The sequence below is a fragment of the Schistocerca gregaria genome, chromosome 9, assembly GCF_023897955.1.
Source record: "Schistocerca gregaria isolate iqSchGreg1 chromosome 9, iqSchGreg1.2, whole genome shotgun sequence".
In the NCBI taxonomy this organism is placed as follows: domain Eukaryota; kingdom Metazoa; phylum Arthropoda; class Insecta; order Orthoptera; family Acrididae; genus Schistocerca; species Schistocerca gregaria.
This window is the reverse complement of record NC_064928.1, coordinates 218666103-218692043: the sequence shown is the minus strand read 5'-3', so window position 1 is coordinate 218692043 and position 25941 is coordinate 218666103. Positions and strand designations below refer to the sequence as shown.

The 25941-nt window shown below is 44.7% G+C and overlaps 1 protein-coding gene and 1 non-coding gene across 2 annotated transcripts in view; both read left to right on the top strand.

Moving 5' to 3' along the window:
• LOC126292004 (uncharacterized) overlaps positions 1–25941 on the top strand; it is an 807472-nt gene that overhangs the window by 316644 nt on the left and 464887 nt on the right. The gene's annotated exons all lie outside the window — the stretch shown is intronic.
• On the top strand, positions 24038–24110 carry Trnaa-agc (transfer RNA alanine (anticodon AGC)). Its single transcript has one exon. It is a non-coding gene; the product is annotated as a tRNA-Ala (tRNA).

Sequence of the window (25941 nt, the reverse complement as noted above, 5' to 3'; positions counted from 1 at the left end):
GTAGATGTAGGTGACAAGCTGTGTAAACAAATAACAACAGTACTTTTCTAATTTCTTGTTGGAACAATTTTGTGAATGTTATTGGCATGGCCCTCAACTGGCATGTATTTTTATCCAACATTACGTGTGCCCTCTTTAAAATCGCTTAGCGAGTCTAAGGCTTCCACTTAGTACGTTGTTGACCGGTTTGGTGGGGTAATTGAGGGTAGTCGAAATTTTAAATTTCACGTTCAATAAATCGTTCACGTGGGAGAACCGTACAGACATACCGTCATTTGACCATCGGACAGACTCCAGTATGGACCACATAGCAATAAGCATCCCTGGCGTAGAGAATCAACTGAATGATTTGAAAGCAAATAAATCACTATGTCCGGATAAAATCCCAATTCCGTGCTACAAAGAATGTTCTGCGGCATTAGCCCCTTACCTAGCTTGCATTTATCGTGATTAGTCTCAAGTGACTGGAAAAAAGCGCAGGTGACTCCATTATATAAGAAGAGTAAAAGAACGGACCCGTAAACTTACAGGCTCCAGAATCCTTGAACATTTATCCATTCGAATATAATAAACTTTCTGGAGACTGAGAAGTTTCTGTCCACTAATCAACACGGTTTTAGAAAGCATCGCTCGTGCGAAACTCAGCTTGCCCTTTACTTACGTGGTACACTGAGAACTATGGATGAAAGGCAACAAGCAAATTCCATATTTCTAGATTCCCTGGAAGCATTTGACACGGTGCCCCATTGCAGCCTGTTAACGAAGGTACGAGCATGTGGAATAGATTCCGAAATGTGTGAGTGAGTCGAAGACTTCTTGAGAAATAGAACCCAGTATGTTGTCCTCTAAGGTGACTGTTCATCAGAGACAAGGGTCTCGTCGGGAGTGCCGTAGGGAAATGTGATACGCCCGCTGCTGTTGTCTATATACGTGAATGATTTGGCAAACAGGGTAGGCAGCAATCTGCAATTGTTGTTTGATGACGTACGGTAGTATGTCAAAGTTGAGTGACTGTATGTAGATACAAGACTACTTAGACAAAGCACTCCGTCTTCAGGCCACAAGTGGCCCATCGGGACCATCCGACCGCCGTGTCATCCTCAGTTGAGGATGCGGATAGGAGGGTCGTGTGGTCAGCACACAGCTCTCCCGGTCGTTGTGATGGTTTTCTTTGACCGGAGCCGCCACTACTCGGTCGAGTAGCTCCTCAATTGGCATCACGAGGCTGAGTGCACCCCGAAAAATGGCAACAGCGCATGGCGGCTGGATGGTCACCCATCCAAGTGCCGGCCTCGCCCGACAGCGCTTAAGTTGGGTGATCTCACGGGAACCGGTGTATCCACTGCAGCAAGGCCGTTGCCCTCTACTTAGACAAGGTACCTCTAAATGACGGAAAATATAAGTTAACCCGGATGAACCCGCACGGTATGGGGCTTCTTGTCACGGTCCGCGGGGCTCCCCCCGTCGGAGGTTCGAGTCCTCCCTCGGACATGGGTGTGTGTGTTGCCCATAGCCTAAATTAGTTTGTTAGATTAAGCAGTGTGTAAGCTTAGGGACCGATGACCTAAGCAGTTCGGCCCCATAAGACCTTACCACAAATTTCCGTATTTTTACCTTTAATGTTCGGTCACAGTATTACTAGTGTCCTCTTTGACACAATGAAATCGTTTATATATGTGGGCATAACGTGGCAAAATATGAGGTGGAACGAACATTTGACAACTGTGGTAGGAAAGGCGAATAGTCGACTTGGATTAATTGGGAGAATTTTAGGAAAGAGTGGTTCACCTGCAGAGGAGACTGTATATAGGACGACGCTGGTGCGACCTGTTCTTGAGTACTGATCCAGTGTTTGGGATGCACACCAGGTCGGGTTGAAGGAAGGCATCGAAACAGTTCAGAGGTAGGCTGCTAGATTTGTTACCGGTAGGTTCGTATAACATGTAAGCGTTACGGAGATACTTCAGGAAGTCAAATGGAATCACTGCTGAAAGGCGTAGCTCTTTTCGAGAAACACTATTGAGAAAATTTAGAGAACAGCCACTTGAAACTGATTGCCAAATGATACTACTGTCGTCAACATTTGTTTCGCGTGAGGACCGCGAAGATAAGATACGATAAATTAGGGCTGATACGGAAGCATATAGGCAGTCGTTTTCGTTCGCTCTATGGCCAGTAGTGTCACGTGGTAGCCTCCGCCACACACCGCACGGTGGCTTGCGTAGATTTTACGCAGATGTATTGTGGAGTAAAATAAAAATAAAAATATCGATGATGATCCATCATCAGCGGAACGTATTTGGGTAAAGGGAGTGAAAGAAGAAATTGCACTTTGTCCAGAGCGTAACCCTGAAAATATGAGTAAGGAAGTACCATTATCAAGTGTTTAGCTTCGTGGGTGTAATGGTGCAATGCCGTCCACGTTGGCCTGTTATCTGGGAACTGCGAGTATTTATAATAATAAGAGATGAACTAAAACAGTTATCGGTGTCATTCACCTTTTATTTTCTTCCGCAACGCTTTTCGAGCCCTCACACTCTTAACTTCTGGTGGAGCAGTGGATTACGTTGCGTTTTTGTTTGCTCGATGTAGCAAGGTGTCTATTCTGAAATTCATTTCGCTGCATATAAAGTATAATTTACACTTGTTACCGTAATATCGTACTGACATTATAAATTTCAAATAATAACAGGCATAAATCTACTCAGAAGATGTTTAGCGGAAAGAACCGTGAGGTTGGTTATAAATATTCATTTTCATCATTCGATGCCACACAGACAAAAATCGTCAACACAAACAGTCCAGAGATTGTGCAGAGGTAGGAAATACAGAGCACTGTAAGTCAAAGTGCTTTCATTACCAGTGTATATCGCGAATCTTAGATATTTATTTCTTGATGCATTGGTTTGGTGACCCTTCGATGCGTGAAAATTGTTCTCTCTTCTGTATTTCTCCAATTAGTTTCTTTCCTACATCTAGTTTCTGTACTGAATTTGCCTTCGATATACAGTTATTTTTCATACTTTTAGCAAGCTACAGCACATTGAACGACATCAGACTTACTTCCTGTGAAACTGTTATGCTCATTAACTGCACGATTTCGGAATGCCTTTTTTTCAGATTGTATACCATGGATCCCTAGGGATGTGGAAGGAAATCAAAGATGCACATATTAAGTGACTTACAATAGAACGACTTAAATTTATAGAATACTTGCTTAACACACGTTGCTTCACACTCAGACTCTATGATCTGCACAGGTTTTTGTTTGTGTTTGTTTTTCTTTAATCAAATTTTTATGTCGTTTATAAAATGCAACATTTTCTGAACTTTTCAAGCTAATTAAGGCCATAGATGCACGGTATTCTCTGAATGTACTTCTGACAAAAAAAAGTCTGGTAACTGCAACCGGAGGTTTCTGTTAATCCTTACTTTTGAGTTCTTGTGGTGATATTTTCACCAAAGCTTCTCTAGAAGTCTAGCTTTATAAATGTTTTAATGTGAGAAAATATATTCATAAAAATTTTCGTCGTCTACTAAACCACCTTAGGGTTCGACTTTCCAAAACCACTTAAAATATGTTTTTTATTTCCAACCGTGACGTCAAATACGAATTTTCAGTGATTTAGAGTCGAAAACTCTTTCATAATGAAAGATTTCCATAAAAACTTTCATCCCCTTGTCCATCTCCTTACTAACTGAATTCTCGAAAACACATTTGAAACCTGAAAGTCAAGATCCCAGTTTTCTTAGATGTAGTTTTAAAACTGCTTCAGTAGTATTTGATGAATACACTTCATCCTCTATTTCACTCCCATAGGGATGGAATTTATTTTTTAAAAAATCCCTTCTTAAACGATGCCTATAGTACAAGATCAACACCCTCGCCAAATTTCAGGTTACTAGCCTTTTAGCCATCTAGGGTGGTCGATGATTGGTGAGTCAGTCAGTGAGCACATTACCTTTGACATGTAAAGACTGTTAGATCATTATCTGTGTTGCCGAAAGCATCTGGTGTTGTTTCGGGGTTACACCCAGCAATGAAATTGTACTGTAATCCTGACTGATCCACTTGATGGTGGTTTATGGTCGACATGACTGAAGTTTCGACCCCTCTGCTGGAATATTCTTCAGGATCTTATGGTGTGCCCAGCGGACTGCAGACTTACATAAACTTACAGTAATTTGGACGCTAACAGTTTCCGGAGAGACGTTCGTTTTCTTTTTCTCTTTTTTTTAATGACCTCATGTCTCTCGCTTTTGTTCGGTAGGAAGGCATAAACCTTTCGCGAATATTGTTTGTTTCTTCCAAAGAACTTAGGAGATTGGCGTGAAGAGTAAACAACTGTCCACACTGATTGCTCGAAAGAGCCTTTCCCGACTGATACGGCGCAGGCGGTGAGTGTTGCCCGACTTCTGGAACAGCCTGTTCGGAGGTGCACTACCTAAACTGCCTCGGGTTTCGCAGAAATGTCAACAACATTCCATCTCCGCTCGAGCGTTCCTCACAAATCCCCGTAAGAGGGGGTTCGCTGTTTGGCGATAACTGGCAAGGTCGACTGCAGAAGTGTAGCATCTTCCTGTGCTGTGCCTGTTAACGCGGTTTCCCTGATACCGATCTTCTGTGTAAGGGACCAGTGCGCTGATAACATCCCGCGGGCCACAGTTAATTAGCGCGGATTGCCAGAACACAGAATTAGTTTCAGTGCGCGGAAATAAATCCGCCGGCAGAAACGGGTGCTGCGCACGCGAGATTTAATTACGCCCTCGGTTCGATACTCGGGTAATTCGCAGCAGCCAGGTATTCGCAAGGAACCGCCGTTCTCCAGTGACCCGCTGCGCCTGGTGCGCCGCCCGTGGCGGATCGCTCAAAACACTGTGCCGGACCGACCGCGGAAACGACTGGAATTACGGGTGGGTCTGAAACAGGCAATATTTGTTCCACTACTTCAGTGCACGGCTAAAACTACCTGTTCCTTACAAGGGAACCTCCCCATCGCAGCCCCCTCAGATTCAGTTATAAGGTGACTCAGTGGATAGGCCTTGAAAAACCGAACACAGATTAATCCAGAAAGCAGGAAGAAGTTGTGTGGAGCTTTGAAAAAAATGAGCAAAATACACAAATTGAGTAGTCCATGCGCAAGACAGGCAACATCGAGGATAATGTGAGCTCAGGAGCCCCACGGTCTCGTGGTTAGCGTGAGCAGCTGCGGAACGAGAGGTCCGCGGTTCAACTCTTCCCTCGAGTGAAAAGTTTACTTTTTTTATTTTCGCAAAGTTATGATCTGCCCGTTCCTTCATTGACGTCTCTGTTCACTGTAATAAGTTTAGTGTCTGTGTTTTGCGACCGCACCGCAAAAGCGTGCGATTAGTTGACGAAAGGACGTGCCTCTCCAATGGGAACCGAAAACATTTGATCGCAAGGTCATAGGTCAACCGATTCATCCACAGGAAAACACGTCTGATATATTCTATACGACACTGGTGACGGCATGTGCGTCACATGACAGGAATATGTTGTCGACCCACCTAACTTGTACACTTGGGGAATGGGTAAAAAGATTCTTCTACCTTACCCGATTCAGGTTTACTTGTGAATGTGATAATCACTCCCAAAAAAGTGATGAAAACATAAGAGTTTGTCTCATAAACTGCAACAAATGAATGCAACCGTTTCACAGTCGCACAGTTTTCCCTGTACTCTGTCAAATCATTTATTTTTAACGTTGTCAAATTTTTCCGTGTATAGACCGTCAAATCCTGCATATGTCCAAGCAAATCTAAACATGTCCTGGAATTTTGGAGAGCTAAGTTGATTATGTATGAGTGCCTGTACTTTGATAATTGACACACGATCACGTAAACAATACTGCTCTGTGTACCTGTGCAGCTTCGCAAAATAATTGTCTGAAATATAAAAAATTAAACTTTTCACTCGAGGGAAGACTTGAACCAAGGATCTCTCGTTCCGCAGCTGCTCACGCTAACCACGGGACCACGGCGCTCCTGAGCGCGCGTTATCCTCGATGTTACCTATCTTGCGCATGGACTCCTCAGTTTGTATATTTTGCTTATTTTTTTCATAGATCCACACAACTTCTTCATGTTTTCTCGAGTGATCTGTGTGCAGTTTTTCAAGGCCTATCCACTGTGCCAACTTGTAACTAAATCTGAGGGGGTTGCGATGGGCAGGTTCCCTTGTTAGCTAATCGACGTGTCTATCTGTTCATCAGCAATCTTCTGTAGCACCACAATTCAAAAGCTGCTTTTTATCTTCTTGCCTGACCTGAGTATTGCTTACGTCACACTTCCGATCAAGGCTATACTTACACCAAAGCATTCAGAAAACCCTTTTTTTGTCATCAGTCTTCGGACTGGTTTGATGCAGCCCGCCACGAATTCCTCTCCTGTGCCCACCTCTACATCTCAGGGCAGCACTTGTAATCTACTTCCTCAGTTATTTGCGGGATGTATTCCAATCTCTGTCTTCCAGTTTTGCTCTCTACAGCTGCCTCTAGTACCATGAAAATCATTCTCTGATGTCTTAACCCATGTCCTATTATCCTGTCCCTTCTCCTTGTCAGTATTTTCCATCTACTCCTTTCCTCTTCGAACTTGCGCAGAACCTCCTCATTCCTTACATTAGCAGTCCACCTAATTTTCGACATTCGTCTGTAGCACCGAATCTCAAATGCTTAGATTCTCTTCTATTCCGGTTTTCCCACAGTCCGTGTTTCAAAATGGCTCTAAGCACTATGGGACTTAACATCTGAGGTCATCAGTCCCGTAGACTTAGAACTACTTAAACCTAACTAACCTACGGACATCACACGCATCCATGCCCTTGGCAGGATTGGAACCTGTGACCGTAGCAGCATCGCGGTTCCAGACTGAAGCGCCTAGCACCGCTCGGCCACAGCGGCCGCCAGTCCATGTTTCACTGTTCTCCAGACGTGCATTCTCAGAAATTTCTTCCACACGTTAAGGCCGATATGTGATATTAGTAGACTTCTGTTGGCCAGGAATGACCGTTTTGCCAGTGCTACCCTGCTTTTAATGTCCTTTCTCCGTCCGTCATTGGTTATTTTCCTGCATAGGTAACAGGATTCCTTAAGTTCATCTATTTCGAGACCATCAATCCTGATGTTACGTTTTTCGCTGTTCTCATTTCTACTACTTCTCGTTACTTTCGTATTTCTTCGATTTACTATCAATCCATATTCTGTACTCATTAAATTATTCATTCCATTCAGCGTATCATGTAATTCTTCTTCACTTTCACTCAAGATAGCAATGCCATCAGCGAATCCTATAATTGGTATTCCTTCACCCTGAATTTTATTTCCACTCCTGAACCTTTCTTTTTTTCCGTCATTGCTTTTTCGCTGTACAGATTCAATAATATGGGAAACAGGCTACATCTCTGTCTTACACCCCTCTTAGTCCGTCGTACCAACACTTAAATATCCGATGTTAAAAAATTTCTGCCGGCCCGTGTGGCCGTGCGGTTCTAGGCGCTTCAGTCTGGAACCGCGTGACCGCTCCGGTCGCAGGTTCGAATCCTGCCTTGGGCATGGATGTGTGTGATGTCCTTAGGTTAGTTAGGTTTAAGTAGTTCTAAGTTCTAGGGGACTGATGACCACATATGTTAAGTCCCATAGTGCTCGGAGCCATTTGAACCATTTTTGAACAACTTTCACTTTTTCGGATACACTTTTCTTATTATAACTCTACTTGGGTAGAGCCGAATCGCTGTAAGTGATTACGTTTTGAGCAACGTGTATCTCGTTACAATTATCGCTTGAAAATGGTTGTTGTTGTGGTGGTGGTCTTCAGTCCGAAGACTGGTTTGATTCAGCTCTCCGTGATACCGTATCTTGTGCAAGCCTCTTCATCTCCGAATAACTACAGTAACCTACATCCTTCTAAATCTGCTTACTTATTCATCTTTTGGTCTCCGTCTGCTGTTTTTACCCCCGACGCTTCCTTCCGGTGTCCTATCAACCAATTTCTTCGTCTAATCAGGTTATTCCACAAATTTATTTTCTCCCCTGTTCTGTTCAGTGCCTCGTCGTTACTTACTTGATCTACTCGTCTGATATTCAGTATTCTTTCGTAGCATCACATTTGAAAATCTTCTATTCTCTTTTTGTCTAAACTGTTCATCGGCCATGTTTCACTACCACACACGGCTACATTTCACACAAATACTTTCAGAAAAGACTTTCTGACACTTATTCTGTATTCGATGTTAACACATTTCTCTTCTTCAGAAACGCTTTTCTTTTCTCCATCTATCTACATGGATACTCTGCAAATCACATTCGAGTGCCTGGCAGAGGGTTCATCGAATCACCTTCACAATAATTCTCTATTATTCCAATCACGTAAAGTACGCGGAAAAAACGAACACCGATCTGATTCTGTGCTAGCCCTCATTTCCCTTATTTTATTATGATGATCATTTCTCCCTATGTACGTCGACGCTAACAAAATATTTTTGCATTCGGAGGGGAAAGTTGTTGGTGATTGAAATTTCGTGAGAAGATCCCGCTGCAACGAAAAACGCTTTTGTTTTAATGGTGTCCACCCCAAATCCTGTATCATTTCAGTGACACTCTCTCCCCTATTTCGCGATAATACAAAACGAGCTGCCCTTCTTTGAAATTTCTCGATGTACTCCGTCAATCTTACCTGGTAAGGATCCCAAACCGCGTAGGAATATTCTAAAAGAGGACAGACAAGTATAGTGTAGGCAGTCTCTTTAGTAGCTGTATTGCATTTTCTAAGTGTCCTCCTCATAAAACGCAGTCTTTGGTTTGCCTTCCCCGCAATGTTTTCTAGCTGTTCATCCCAATTTAAGTTCCTTGTAATTCCTGATTGTCATTGCCATTCTGCATTTTATATCCTCTCTACTTCCGCCATCATCAGTTATTTTGCTGCCCAAGTAACAAACCTACTGCTATTGTGTCTCGTTTCCTGTTCTAATTCTCTCAGCGTCACCTGGTTTACTTCGACGACATTCCATTATCCCTGTTTTGCTTTTGTTGGTGTTCATATTATGTCCTCCTTTCAAGACACCGTCCATTCCGTTCAGCCGCCACTCACGCCGAAATCGCGATTATGAGATAAACAGGACAGTGAGAAACATGTTGTCGATTCCGGAACAAAAGTGTTGCTTGTCTCTGCTACCAAGCAGCTCCGCCTGCGCTGCGACGAGCTCCTTCTCCCACGTACTGCTGACGATTCCCTTTTTATTTTATTTTCTACACGGGCGGAGGGGGGGGGGGAGGAGGCCGTCGAAAAGACGAACTAGAGACGACTCTCCAGTTACGTTAAGGAAGTCGGCTTCTGCGGTTTTATTATGTTGGAGGAGACTCGCGCGTGATATAACGAGCAGCAGTGCTGTGTGATCTGCGTCTCCACGGCGAATGCCGCCGTGGAGTGCTCAACCTGAGCTGCCGTGCTGGCTGGAAGAGCAGTGGGTGGATTCAACTGCCCCTCCTCCTTCACTGCACGCGCACGCTGTATAATTCAGAGCGAGGCCTTTCTACACGCGGACGCGCTGAGATCTGTATAGAGTCTCAGCCGGTCAGGGCAAGGCCTGGGATTGGGGGGGGGGGGGGGGGGGGATGGTATTTACCCCAGTGTAAAATACCCCTGCCGCGCGTCTCAGACGCACACAAAGGCGCACCTGCAGAAAGTCTGCGCAGGTAGCGAGGGGGAGCAGTGTAGGCGCAGGAAGGGACGGGAAGGGACCGAAGGGAGAGTCGAGAATTCCTGCCCGCTACTGCGGAGGCAATAAAGTGATACGGACCAGATTTCGCCGCTTGCTCGCTCCTGTGCCCTGCGCCCGTCGTAAATAAAACTCCGAGAACGGTGAAACGGGGTTACCCGCATTATGCGCAGCGAAAAATGAAATGTAAGCAGGTCTCTCTCTCTTTCTCTCTCTATCTCTCTCTCTCTTTCACACACACACACACACACACACACACACACAATCAGGAAGCTGTGCTCAATAATTTAAACTATATTACCCGGAGACAAAATTTTAGTGAACGGCTAAAAAATCGTAAAAGGACTCCCACAAGGTTCAATTTTGGATCCACTCTTAAAGTACAGGAAAGAACTTTCAGTTCCTTCCACATCATTTCTATAAAACATTCGTTCAGATTATCTACGGAACAGGTAAATAATATTCAAACACGCGGTGAAAACGTTCTGCTGAGTAATTCAAACGATGTTAGAGGGACACAAAATTTTTGTGATCGGTAAGAAATTGCGAAGGGAGTTTTGGGGAGAGAGAGAGAGAGAGGAGGGTAGACGGAGTGTAAGAAAATCATATTGAAAAGGCTATTGCTGTTGTTGTGGTCTTCAGTCCTGAGACTGGTTTGATGCAGCTCTCCATGCTACTCTATCCTGTGCAAGCTTCTTCATCTCCCAGTACCTACTGCAACCTACATCCTTCTGAGTCTGCTTAGTATATTCATCTCTTGGTCTCCCTCTACGGTTTTTACGATCCACGCTGAGCTCCAATACTAAACTGGTAATCCGTAGATGCCTCAGAACATGTCCTACCAACCGATTCGTTTTTCTAGTCAAGTTGTGCCACAAACTTCTCTAGTCCCCAATCCTATTCAATACCTCTTCATTAGTTATGTGATCTACCCATCTAATCCCAGCATTCTCCTGTGGCACCAAACTATTTATCGTCCATGTTTCACTTCCATACATGGCTACACTTCATACAAATACTTTCAGAAACGACTTCCTGACAGTTAAATCAATTCTCAGTGTTAACAAATTTCTCTTCTTCAGAAACGCTTTCCTTGCCATTGCCAGTCTACATTTTACATCCCCTCTGCTTCGACCAGTTTTCTTTACTACTTGTTCAATATACATATTGAATAACATGGGGGGGGGGGGGGGGGAGGCTACAACCCTGTCTCACTCCCTTCCCAACCACTGCTTCTCTTTCATGCCCCCTCGCCTCTTATAACTGCTATCTGGTTTTTGTACTAATTGTAATTAGGCCTTCGCTCTCTGTATTTCACCCTGCCACCTTCAGAATTTGAAAGAGCGTATTCCAGTCAACATTGTCAAAAGCTGACTCGAAGTCTACAAATGTTAAAAACGTATGTTTGCCTTTCCTTAATCTAGCTTCTAAGATAAGTCGTAGGGTCAGTATTGCCTCACATGTTCCAACATTTCTACGGAATCCAAATTGATCTTCCCCACGGTCGGCTTCTACCAGTTTTTCCATTCGTCTATAAAGAATTCGCGTTCGTATTTTGTGAAAAGACCATAAATTAGTTTTAAAAAAAAAGTAAAACTAAAAAGGCGGTGAACATATGCAAAAATGCACAGAAAATTTGTTTCGACTATTACGTCTTCTAGTCATTTTGTTGCGGTGTAGACTCACATAGTCGCAAAGGCAGATGCAAAGCAAACGCGAAATCCGTCTCTGGAAGTAGCTCCAGATTTGAGCCTCTGCTGCCTGCGACGCGGGAATGTATTATCTCAATCCGAGCCAGTAACACACATGATCATACGCCATTACCTGCATCTACATGCACGCTATGCAAACCACTGTGAAGCGCATGTCGGAGCGCACTCCGTACCAGTTACTGGGGCTTCTTCGTGTTCCACTCAAGTATGGAGCGCAAGAATGGCAGTTTACATGTCGCTGTGTGAGCAGTAATTAATCTGATATATTGGCCTCACGATCCCAATGTGAGCGATATGTAGACCGTTGTATCATAGTTCTAATGTCATAACTTACAGCTGACTCTAAATTATGTAAGTAGATTTCCTCAGCATTGTTGCGTCGATCTTTAACTGTCTGCTAGTGAAACTAAGGTGTTTTCAATCGTGCTGCTCTCGTCTGCATAGTTAAGTATCCCCTGTTAGTCCTCTTTGGCATGGGCCTCTCACAGCTGAAGAATATTCCAGTATGGGTCGCTCGAGTAATTTGTAAGCAATCTGATTTGCATTTCCCTAGTGTTCTACCAAAAACCGTAGTTTCGCACCTGCTTTATTCGTGGTGAGCCTAAGTGATCGCCCCATTTCGTACTCCTATAAACTTTCAGATCCAGTTATTTGTATGAGTTGACCGATTCCAATGAAGAGTCATTGATATTAGTTATAGTCCTAGGACGCTAGGTTTTTTCGTTCTGCGAAGCGCACAGTTTTGCAGTTATGAACGTTCAAAGTAGTCTTTGCACTACTTTGGAAACTTATCAAGGACTGAATATATTTGTGCAGTTTTTTTTCAGACTTCATTGTAGATAAATACGTCACTGCAAAAAGCCTGCACTATTAAAATTGTTTCCAGGGACATTAATACTCAGTATTAACACTAGGCGTCCCAACACACATCCCTGGGGTACACAGGAAGTTACTTCCGCACCTGTTGACGACTCTCGGCGGAAGATAACGTTCTGCGTCCCCCTTGCCTATAAGCCCTCCACGCACTTACAAGTTTCACTCGATACACCATACGCTCGTACTTTTGATAATATGCGTAAATGTGGTGTCGAGTCAAAGACCTTTCGAAAATCGAGAAATACTGGAAATGGAAATGATCCTATGGCATTGTTGGTCGTAAGGTTCATTTCGGGGTAGTTCGGCCGCGGTATTGCAAGCTCTTTTTAGCTGACGCCACGTCAATGATGATGCAGGACACACAACACCCGGTCCCCTGCCGGGAATCGAACCCGGCCCCCCTGGGTGGTTGGCTGTCACGCTGTCGCTACGCCACGGATGTGGACTGCATCTACTTGACTGCCTGTAACCACGGCTTTCAAGATATCATGTGAGTTGGGCTTCATATGATTGATGTTTCCTGAATCCTTGCCAACCGGCGTTCTTTTTTAGATGCCTCATTGCGTTTGAGCTCCACAACAAATGCATGTAAAGGATATTGGACAGTAGTTTTGCGGATCGTTTTTGCTACCCTGCTTGTAGGGGTGTGTGACGTGTGCTTTCTTCCAATTACTGGCGACAGTATCATAGACTACGATTAAAAAAGGGCTAACTCAGCCGAAAATTCGCTACGGAGTCTGACAGTGATTCCATCGGGTCCTGGGGCTACGTTCAGGTTAAGCAATTTGAGCTTTTTTTCAACGCCAGTGACTCTAATAACTATTTCACTCATCTTTGAAGTGGTATGACAAATAAATGCCGGCCACGGTGGTCTAGCGGTTCTAGGCGCTCAGTCCGGAACCGCGCGACTGCTACGGTCGCAGGTTCGAATCCTGCCTCGGGCATGGATGTGTGTGATATCCTTAGGTTAGTTAGGTTTAAGTAGTTCTAAGTTCTAGGGGACTGATGACCACCGATGTTAAGTCCCATAGTGCTCAGAGCCATTTGAACCATTTTTGAACAAATAAATGCGACAATACACTTGGATTTTCATTTGTATACAAATATTTGAAAAGCGGGTTTAGAGGTACTACTTTAAATTTTTTTGTGGGACATGAAGGACCTTCTTTGACAAATACACTGACGGAAAAAGCAGCCACAAAAAATAATTAATGTAGAGTAATGAAATTTTGGGAAGAAATTCGCGTAGGTAACATATTCAAGCCATTAACATAGCAAGATTACAGGTTAATGTCAGCGTGAGATAAGCCATTACCAATGTGAAATTTTGGTACATTAATAACCGGTGTATCCTCCAGAATGTTGAACGGAAGCATGCAAACGGGGATGCATTGGTATTGTACAGCTGCCGGATGTCAACTCGTGCCGTGGAGTTGCACGCCTGTTGCACTCGATCGGTCAATACACGCATGGTTAACGCTGCCTGTGAGTGCGCTGCAATTGTCGTCCAATGATGCCTGACATGTGCTCGGTTGGAAACTGATCTGGTGATCGAGCAGGCCAAGGCAACATTTCCACACTCCATACAGCACTTTGGGTTACAAAAGCGGCATGTGAGCGAGCGTTATCCTGTTGGAAGATACCCCTGTAATTCCGTTCATGAATTGCAGCACTGTAGGTTGAATCACCACCAGCCTGGCGATGCTGCCTCTGGATCACGGGTTCGCGGGTCCGATTACCGGCCGGGTTGGGGATCTTCGCTGCCCGGGGACTGGCTGTTGCTGTTGTCCTCGTCATTTCATCATCACCACCACCATCATCACCATTGTCGTCGTCATTCGTAACAGTGGCTCGACTGGACTGCGTGAAGAACTGGACTGGGTAGACGCTGAGACTTTGTAGGGCCGCTGATGACCGCGCAGTTGAGCGCTCTACAAACGAATCATCATCTTCAGCACCAGCCGTCACGGTGAATGGGATAGCAACTAGAGTGGTGCTGCTGTCACAGGCCCACACTGGCACCTCGACAGAACCAGCGTTCACTGGAAAAGACACCCAGACCTCCACCCTGCTCTCCAGCGAGCTCTCGCTTGACACCAGTGAAGCCTCAAACGGCTGTGGTTTGGGTTCACATGATTGCACGCTACAGGGCTCGGACTTGTCACTGAAATACCGGATTAGTGAAAGTTCGCTGTCTTTCCTCTCGCTAGCACCACGTGGCCTTCGGGATCCCAGTCTTCTTGTGACCGTACATTCTGGTGACCTCCGCTGCCAGCAATCGTGTCTAGTGGCTACATTCCTGCTAGAGGAGGAGGAGGAGGAGATTAGTGTTTAACGTCCCGTCGACAACGAGGTCATTAGAGACGGAGCGCAAGCTCGGGTGAGGGAAGGATGGGGAAGGAAATCGGCCGTGCCCTTTCAAAGGAACCATCCCAGCATTTGCCTGAAGCGATTTAGGGAAATCACGGAAAACCTAAATCAGGATGGCCGGAGACGGGATTGAACCGTCGTCCTCCCGAATGCGAGTCCAGTGTGCTAACCACTGCGCCACCTCGCTCGGTATCCCTGCTAGATCTTTCTCCAATACCGCAGAAGTAAAATCCAGCTTCTCGTAGCCTCAGTGTGGTATTTATAATGCCTTAAAGGCGTATCACCTCACCACGTCCAGTCTCAAAGGTACCTAACGCCCACGACCGTTATTTTTTTATTTTTTATTTATTGATTTATTAGGGCCATCAGGCTCTCTCTTACACCTATCCAGGCATTCTACTTATTTTACATTCGTTTTAGTAGGCATGTTAAACTACATCTAGTACAAAAAGTGAAATAATAGATTCAAAGGCACACTTGGAAAAAATACATACATATAGAGTTTATATTCGTAGATGATAAGTACTGTTATATTTACACATTATGAAAGAGACAGAGTTTAGATAGGAGTGCTGGCTGCAGCGGGTATGAGGGAGACTGATGGCGAAGGGAGGAGAATAATAGAGACACGGTAAAACATAGTTAAGGAAATATAAAAGAAGATTGCGTGACTGATAGAGATAGATGAATAGGAAGACGAGAAAGGAGCAAGATAGGAGAGAGTAGCTTTGCTGTTTGAGAGAGGAGAGGACTGGCCTCCCACATTAACTAACAGCGCGCACTCAAAGCAGGCTTGATTTGCTTCCTCATAGTGGCGACACTAGTGCCCGTCTGGCGCCATCATTCAGATGTATAGAAGCTCGCTCACCTACTTTCGCTTATGTCGAAGAACTCTTACTCGGTGTTGCGATTTTTTCCCCCGTCAGTGTACCTTAAGCAGCTCCAGTCTTCCAGTTCCGACAACCGTTTTCTGTAGGTTTCACTTCGTTGTCAAGTAATTAGAGAAAGTGATAAGACATTCTCATACATCCCTGTTAAGTTAGCAGCTCATTGTTAGCAGCTCATTGCATAATTGGTTGCAAAAAAGCACTACACTGTTATGGATTGGGTCTAAAAGAAAAAAGCAGCCCGCTCTACTCCTTGGATAGAAATATAAGTGAAACGAAAATGTTTTACAACAGGAGGCCCCCGTCTGTGAACCAGGGAATGCAAATAAATAAATAAATCCCTCTGGTACATTTAACTGGAAAGGTCAACGTTTGTTCTACAACAGCCCGTCCAGCTTTCATCAATGATGGATGAGTGGCGGCAGAATTTGTTTTCTAAAAAAAAGGACGCAATATTTTATCTGGGACAGTGGACAACACGAAACCTAGTACTGGTTGCTAGCACAGTTTTCTGGAGGTTTCATTTGTTTGTCACCCGAGTAGCGGACTCGCTAGTCCCGTCCCATTTATTTCCAGTTCGGAATCGCTCTCTGTCAGCACCATCTCTCGTGGTTCACTGACAATACGGGGAAGGGAGACGGGGTTGGAACACTTGCAGGAAGTTACACTCACACGGGGGGGGGGGGGGGGGGGGCATTTGCAGGTAGCAACGAGCGAGTAGAGGCGCCCTGGGAATTCGTTTCCCGTCTAGTGGCTTAGCACAGTGTGCTGTGGTCTATCATCCACGTTTCTAGGAATTAGTTTTAACTCGTATGATGAAAGCTCAAACAAAACTGATCCAGACCATCTCCAGAGGGCGTATACATATGAACACTTACATATCAGGACATGAGTTTCGAATAAATTGTTGCTTTCGGGAACTCTCATTACATGAATACGGAGTCAAAATAAGCGAACACGGGTCTCATCTCCTCCGTAGACACTCGTCCGCTTCGGAGTAGCCGACCGCTGTGGCCGAGCGGTTCTAGGTGCTCCAGTGCGGAATCGCGCTGCTGCTACGGTCGCAGATTCGAATCCTGCCTCGGACATGCATGTGTCTGATGTCCTTAGCTTAGTTAGGTTTCCGTAGTTCTAAGTCCTGGGGACCGATGACCTCAGATGTTAAGTTCCATACTGCTTGGAGACATTTTTGAGCTTCCGAGGAAACGACGGTCAAAGTTTTCGATGTAATATAGCTGCCTTCTAGTGCGCGCTAATCTCAGCCGAAATGGACTTGCAGTGGTTATCGTCGTTGCCTTACATTTTCGAAATCCAATTATTTTAATTAATTTATTTATGTTAGTTATTTATTTACTTATTTTTTCTTCTTTATCTATCCATGTATGTAGAAAGTTGCTACACGATTGTGTCTTGTCAAGTTAGGCGATAGGAAGGTATTATACTCTGAAGAGCCAAAGAAACTGGTACTCCTTCCTAAGATAGTGTAGGGTCCCCTCCAGCACGCAGACGTGCCACAGCACGACGTCGTATGGACTCGACTAATGTCTGAAGCAGTGCTGGAGGGAACTGACACCGCGAATCCTGCAAGGCTGTCCATAATCCGTAAGAGTACGAGGGGGTCGAGATCTCTTCTCAACAGCCCATTGCAAGGCATCCCAGATATGCTCAGTAATGTTCATGTGCGAGGAGTATGGTGGCTAGCGGAAGTGTTTACACTCAGGAGAGTGTTCCTGGAGCCAGTCTGTAGCAATCCTGGACGTTAGAGAGTCGCATTGTCCTGCTGGAATTGCCCAAGTCCGTCGGGATGAAGAATGAACATGAATGGATACAGGTGATCAGACAGGATGCTTACGTACGTGTCACTCCAACCGCTCACGCCCTCACCATTTCAGAGCCATCAGCTTGAAGAGAACCCTGCACACATGCAGGGTCCATGGATTCATGAAGTTCTCTCCATACCCCTACACGTCCATCCGCTCGATACATTTTGAAACGAGACTCGTCCGACCAGGCAACATGTTGCCAGTCATCGACAGTCCAATGTCGGTGTTGACGGGCGCAGGCGAAGCGTAAAGCTTTGTATCGTGCAGTGATCAATGGTACCTAAGTTGGCCTTCTGCTCCGAAAGCCCATATCGATGATGTTTCGTTGAATTGCTGCCACGCTGACACTTGTTGATGGCCCAGCATTTAAATCTGCAGCAAATTGCGGAAGGGTTGGACTTCTGTCATGTTGAACAATTCTCTTCTGTCGTCGACGGTCTCGATATTGCAGGATATTTTTCCAGTCGCAGCGATGTCGCAATTTTGATTTTTTACCGGATTCCTGATATTCACAGTACACTTAAATGGTGTACCGAAAAATCCCCACTTCATCGGTACCTCGGAGATGCTGTTTCTGATCGCTCTTGCGCCGACTATAACACCAGACTGAAGCTCACTTAAATCTTGAAAACCTCGCATTGTAGCTGGAGTAACCGATCTAACAACTGCGCCAGACACGAGTTGAGTTGTATAGGCGTTACCGAGCGCAGCGCCTTATTCTGCCTTTTACATATCTCTGTATTTGAATACGCTTGCCTATACCAGTTTCTTTGGCGGTTCAGTGTATTTACACACTTAAAGTTTTCGAGGTACACTGCATGTCCCTGGTCATCGTTTTCTCAGAAGCGGTCTAGATCTACCAATACGCCGAGACATTTGTTCGCTTATTCCGATTCCCCTTCCACTGAAATCGGGTTATGGCACTTGCCGTGTTCGATTCGTTACAGCTGGAAGTGGAGTTTCCCAAGTAGTACGAAGCGAGTGTAGCGGCTGACAGATTGGTTCATCCTAATTCTGAAGCAGCCCGTTCCGACGCTCTACTGCCCGAAGCGCATTCCATCTTCGTGTAAGTGTCGCTCCGTGGGAGTGTCACAATCTCGGTGTGGGGGGGTTCCGCAACCTGCCGCGGCTACTGGCGACCCTGCCAGGCGCGGGATGAGGACGAGGCTGAGGGGTGAGGTGTCGGGCGCGTAAGGAGCGCGCAGGCAACCAGCCGCAGGCTTCACGCTCGGCGGAGCGTGCGCGCCGCGGCCGCACTGCCGTTCCCAGGGCTGGAAAGCCGACACGCTGCATCCCGCACCACGCCGCTTCTCGCCTGCCATCGACTTGACACCCTACGGGAGCGGCCTCGCTGGACACTCAGTGCGGTGCGCTACGCTGCGCGATACGCACGTATACAGACGGCGGCGGTATCGCGTACACAGGGCAGTGTAATTTGTACTCAGGTGATTCATTTGAGGTCGTGCGGTAGCGTTCTAACTTCCCGAGCCCGGGTTTCCAGGTTCGATTCCCGTCGGGGTCAGGAATTTTCTCTGCCTCGTGATGACTGGGTGTTGTGCGATGTCCTTAGGTTACTTAGGTTTAAGTAATTCTAAGTTCTAGGGGACTGATTGACCATAGCTGGTAAGTCCCATAGTGCTCAGAGCCATTTGATTCATTTGAAAAGTTGTCCGACGTGATCGTGGCCACGCGACAGGAATCAACAGACTTTAAACCCAGAATGGTAGTTGGAGCTAGACGCACTGGACATACCATTTCGGAAAACGTTAGAGAATTCAATATTCCGAACCTTCACTTAACGACCGAGAACAGCGTCGTATGGAGTAGAGTTGTCAGTGCTTACAGACAAGCAACTCCAGAAATCAGTATAGGACGTACGACGAACGTATCCGTTCAGTAATTTTTTAGAACATTTCTCTTGGAGAATTACTTAGAAATGAACATAAACAGTCACAACCCCAAGAAACTTCTTTTTTTGTGAGGTTACCGGTTTCGATTTATCTGCTTTGATCCATTGTAAATGGTTTTTGAAAGCCTGCAGCTGTAGAAACAATAGGTTTGTTTATAAATGAATAAATCTTCTGCTACCAGTCACGATTTTCCTTTATTTTACTCTTCGCACGACGCGTTTCGAGATATGATTTCCATTTTCTAGTGCGTTTTTTGTGTGTATTAAGCCATTTCTTTTGATGTTAGTGTGTGTGAGTCCGCTTCATTTCGTTGACTTTTCAGTTTTCTAATGGTCCATTTGTGCAGAGTCTTGTTGTACACTTTACACATCAAAAATATCTTATGTAAACAAAACAGTTACCTACCTGTTTTGTTTATATACTTTCGATGTGTGAAGGGTACAAATGTTGAAAATGTTCAAATGTGTGTGAAATCTTATTGGATTTAACTGCTAAGGTCACCAGTCCCTAAGCTTTCACACTACTTAACCTAAATTATCCTAAGGACAAACACACACACCCATGCCCGAGGCAGGACTCGAACCTGCGACCGTAGCGGTTGCTCGGTTCCAGACAGATTCGGTGGTGTAACGTGCTTAAACCGACCATCCACAGGCAGCTTTGAATTTTAAAAAAATGTTACATAAGACAGTTACAAAATTAATTAAAGGCGGAAACTCATGAAATTAAATGGTTACGTCACTGCATTCAACAAACCATTCTTGTTGCGGAAGCAACCGGGTACAGGCCCTCACTGAATCCCAACATCGGTCCCCTGAAATCACCTTCACACAAGACTTTGCAGTAATATGGACAGGAATTTCTGAAACACATAAAACGTATAAAAATTACCAGACATTAAATATTTCAATAAACCACTGAGTTCAAACAAAAACCCTTTAAAAAAGTCCACCCGGGTTCGGGACTGTATGTGACTTTTAAACAACAAACGAACGAAAAACTAGTCCGAAGATGCAAATTTTTCTTTTTTTATTCACTCAATGATTAGTTCAGCCGAGACCCATTTTCACATGGTTCAAATGGCACTGAGCACTATGGGACTTAATTTCTGAGGCCATCAGTCCCCTATAACTTAGAACTACTGAAACCTAACTAAGCTAAGGACATCACACACATCCATGCCCGAGGCAGGATTCGAACCTGCAACCGTAGCGGTCGCGCTGTTCCAGACTGTAGCGCCTAGAACCGCTCGGCCAACACGGCCGGCAGACCCATTTTCAAATCAGATGTTGACCCACAGCTATTCCAACATGCTGGATGTTTGTAAATGGACGAAATCCGTCGTTTTATTACAGCAGATCTAAATTTCAGCGATTAAATAGCCATGTTCAGTACTAAAAGTTAAAAACAGGAGAATGTTGAATAAATGGAAGATAGTCAACAACGTATCGTAAGTGCAAATATCAGCACCACACTTACATACCGTAGAACAACAGGTGACATACTTTTAAAGTGTCACGAAGTAAACAATACTGGTTGAGGTAAGGGTCTAACATGAACAGAAGCCGTTGCCAAGGTGTTTGAACAGGAAGAAAATGTAACTCCTTGGACGTGCGGTGCCCTACATCGTTTATTGCCCATAACTCGGATACACTCCTTTATTTGACTTATTTGTTCATTTTTTATACAACAGTATCTAGCTACCTGCCTTTCGTCGTTTTACTGCTGTTTTATTCTACACGTTTGCACTATAACCCCGGAGATGGCCCTACAGTATTCTTACGACTTGTGTGATTCTAGTATATGCCCACAGAGGGCACATCATCGTTTATCGTACTTTTTTCATTCCTTTATATTTTAATTATTTTGGTACATTATTTTAATATTGTACATTCCGCTGTTACGTGGAGTTATTAAAGGATCTTCTTCTACTGGTTTGTAATGTAGCAATACATGCTATTCCGTACCTTCTGTTACTGAGTAGGTTGTATTTATGGATTCACACATGTAATATGTTTTCTTTGGTCAACCATTTCTTCTGGTTTTATTTTTTTTTTAATTGAAAATTGTACAGCTTCGCTATTATTTACTGGTTCACTCATGTCGCAACAGAGGGCACCACACGTCTTAAAGTTACATTTTCTTCCCGTTCAATCATGTAAGCAACGGCTTCCATTCATATTGGACTCTGAAACAACCAATACTGTTTGTTTCGTGACGCTTTGGACTAATGTCACCTGTTGTTATATCGTTTATGACTACGTTGTGCTTATGTTTGCACTGACGATACGTTGTTGTCTATCTTCTATTCTTTCTCATGCTCATTTTTTGTAATTTTTAGGACTGCACATGACTGCCTAATAGCTGAAATCTAGATCTGCTGTAATAAAACGACGGAGTTCACGAACCACTTCTGCTCTTTCCTCCATTGGATCAATAATTAAAATCACTTATACTTGACAAAACACCATTTCTCGAACGTGCAGAGATTAGCACGAGCTTAAAAAATATATTTACGACAAATGAAGCTTTAAAAACCAAGTCGGCGAATAAAATTAACGGCTCGGATCTAAAATTTTAAAAACCACTCTGTTCTCAAACAGTTTGCGAGCAGGCGCAGTTCTGTATTAATTGAGCCAGAATATGCTTTAAATTAACAGCAGACAAACAAAGCTGCTATTTTACGACTACAGAAGGAAGAATAACGTTTTTCAAAACCAGCAGCACTGCACATCCAGCACAATAGGTGGCGCCACACCGCTGCGCGGAAGCAAGTTGCTAACAACTCAGTAAAATTAAAGCGTTCCACTGTCCAGTTATTTCACAACGAGGGCAACAAAGTACAGGGTGTATCAGAAAGAGTCGTCCGATTTGGCACGTCTACATTTCTGAAACTAATAAACATATACAGTGAGTTTTGTTTTTTGGTGAACGGGAAACTCAAAAAGTTATTTTTAATGCCTTCTCATAGGTGTTCACTATGCCACTTTTGAGATTCACGAGATATGCAGCGATCATGTCTTGAGTTACAGCCTCCACTGTTGCTATTATACGATATTTCAGTTCATTAGTTGTTGTTGGTAACGGAGGCACGTAAATAGACTCTTTCATGAACTCCCACAGGAAATAATCAGATACAGTCAGGTCAGGTGACCTTGGAGACCAGGAATGTAAAGCTGAATCATTTGGTCCAGTGTGACAGATACATCGTTGAACCTTCCTGGCAGATTAAAACTATGTGCCCGACCGAGACTCGAACTCGGGACCTTTGCCTTTCGCAGGCAAGTGCTCTACCAACTGAGCTACCGAAGCACGACTCAGGCCCGCTACTCACAGCTTTACTTCTGCCAGTATCTCGTCTCCCACCTTCCAAACTTTACAGAAGCTCTCCTGAGAACCTTGTAGATCTAGCACTCCTGAAAGAGAGGATATTGCGGAGACATGGCTTAGCCACTTCCTGGGGGATGTTTCCAGAATGAGACTTTCACTCTGCAGCGGATTATGCGGAAGGTGGGAGACGAGATACTGGCAGAACTAAAGCTGTGAGTACTTGGCGTGAGTCGTGCTTCGGTTGCTCAGTTGGTAGAGCACTTGCCCGCGAAAGGCAAAGGTCCCGAGTTCGAGTCTCGGTCGGGCACACAGTTTTAATATGCCAGGAAGTTTCATATCAGCGCACACTCCGCTGCAGAGTGAAAATCTCATTCTAAATCCATCGTTCACTAATCGTTTGATTTAAAAATTCCCACACCTTCAGATGCCAGTGTGGCGGTCCCAATCCTCCTACTGTGGGAAAAGAAGGTTCTCAAGCATATCAAGATATGTGCTTTCTGTAACAGTGTTCTCGGCAAAGAAGTATGGACCAGACACCTTTTCCTGTGAAACTGCACAAAACACATTAAATTTCGGAGAGTGCCTCTCATATTGAGCCGGCCGCTGTGGTCGAGCAGTTTTAGGCGCTTCATCCCGGAACCGCGCGACCGCTGTGGTCGCAAGTTCGAATCCTGCCTCGGCCATGGTTGTGTGTGATGTCCTTAGGTTAGTTAGGTTTAAGTAGCTATAAGTCCTAGGGGACTGATGACCTGAGATGTTAAGTCCCATAGTGCTCAGAGTCATTTGGACCATTTTGAACCTCTCATATTGTACAGCTTCATGTGTATGTGCCGTACCGCATATTCTCACATTATGAGGTTTAGCTTTCCATATAAATGGAATGTTATCTCCTCACTAAACACTAAGCGTCGAAGAAAAGTTTCATCCTCCATCTTGCCAAGAACGAAATACAGAAATACACATCGTTGTTGGACAGCTTTACGAAGAGCTTGCAGTGGCAGAATTTTGTTTTGTTTCTGTGTAAACGTCGACGCACCACGCGTCGCACGGACATCGGCGGCCTGTTGAGCTGTCGAGCTGCACGGCTAACGATTTTCTCCGGACTCCTTGTGAAATTGTGGCGGATGCGTTCGACGTCGGCGACTGGAAACATCCCCCAGACTGTGGCTAAGCCATGTCTCCGCAATTTCATTCCCTCCAGGAGTGCTAATTCTGAAAGTTCTGCAGGAGAGCTTCCGTGAAGTTTGGAAGGTAGGAGACACTGTGAGGCCGGGGCGTCAGTCGTGCTTGGGTAGCTCAGACGGTAGAGCACTTGCCTGCAAAAGGCAAAGGTCCCGAGTTCGAGTCTCGGTCGGGCACACAGTTTTAATCTGCCAGGAAGTTTCATATCTGTGTCCTGATGGCTCAGTGGTCAGAGCATCTGCCTAGCAAGCTGGAGACTCGGGTTCGAATCCCGGCACGGCACAAATTTTCAGCTTTGCCCGTTGATTTCAGTCAATGTCCTCTAGCAGCCAATGTTTGTAACTCCTTTGTGTCCTTTTCAGTTTTATTAGGATCTACTTTGTTTATACTCAAGAATGGCTGCACAAGCCCAGATTGTGTGTGTGTGTGTGTGTGACTTGACAAGGAAGAGAGCCTAAACAGTTTAAATTAACAGCTTTGGTGGAAAGACATCGCCTTCGTTTGAGAAAATTACGGCCGTGATGCGCATCAGTAACAATATGTTAAAACTATAAGCTGGACCGGGTTTCGAACCCACACCATTGTCTGTCGTGGCCCCAGGGATCGCCTCGCGGACGCAGTCAGAGCTCCAACTCGGTCTGCCTTCCCTCTTTCGTTCGCGACAACGGCCGGCACTAAATGAGCTAAAAGCCGCCCTCTGCATGCCCGTTTCCTGGTGGCTGCAGCGTTTGGAAGACGGGGCGGTAGTCGGTCCTCAGGCCTGCTTTGGCGGCTGGGTTCACAGCTCGAAGTCATCAGAAGTCCTGGTCGTGCGTTCCAGTCCCGACACGGCCCACAGTTTTGATTCGTTGCGTACATTTAATACGCCAGAGCTCCTATAGTAAATGACGATGAAAGTGACATCTGCAGTCACAAACATTGAGCGATGAGTGCTCGCGTACTTTCAGGTATGAAAATGCCTGTCTGCCGAATAACGGTCACTGCTGTGCAAAGGATGAGGTCGATGAAGACGACTTGGACGAAATACAGCGGCATCGAAAGATTTTGGGTTGGGTTGGTTGTTTGGGGGAGGAGACCAAACAGCGAGGTCATCGGTCTCATCGGATTAGGGAAGGACGGGAAAGGAAGTTGGCCGTGCCCTTTCAAAGGAACCATCCAGACATTTGCCTGGAGCGATTTAGGGAAATCACATAAAAACTAAATCAGGATGGCCGGACGTGCTTTTTGCACCGTCGTCCTCCCCAATACGAGTCCAGTGTGCTAACCACCGCGCCACCTCCCCCGGTGAACGATTTTAGTGAGTGGGTTCAGAAGTGCTGAACCTGCGAGGTAATAAATGTGCCCTGACAAACGAGAACCTGTGCTAGACTCCGGCAGCCTCCAGCTCACTGCTGGAAGTCGCCTCCATTTTTTTATTTTTTATTTATTTATTTGATTTTTACATAAGCGGCTCAGGCTATTTACCGTCCTTTGTAGCCGTTAGTGACTTTGGATTCTTTCCACAGGAGATAATTTTTTGTCGTCTACAAATAAAACTTCTTCGCAATTGAAAACGAAACTTAAAAGGGAAATGTTTACCTTTTTCAAACTGAAATATTCGTTTCGAGTTGATTTTTGTCCTCTTGAAAAATTAAACTACTTTACTCTCGAGTACTGAAAATTCTTCAAACACATAAAAGAAAACTTTCTTTCGTTTTCTTCTGCTGCTTCTTCTTCACCCGATTTCCGGATACAATAAATCAGTCAGTTTTTTATGCTCTGTGCTTTCTATCAGCCCAGTATTGACTCACTCTTTCTGATCTTGCTTTCCTTTCTTCGGATAGTTGGAGCCTTCATTTGGCTTGCATTCTGACTTATAACCGTTCTTTCTTGTCTTTTTTTGTTTTTTTGCAGTTTTACCTATGAGCATGTTTTTTGTGATCCAGAATTCTCTTAAGTCCGTCTCCTTTTCCTTAAACCGATTTGCATTCTTTTGTTTTTGTTTGAACTTAAAATTTTTCCTTCTTTAAAATTAAATTTCTTCCTTGTTTAAGATTTAATTTTTTCCCTTTTCACAAATTCAAATTATTCTTTAATTTTTAATTGACCTGAGTCGAAACAAGGCCCCCGGAGTAG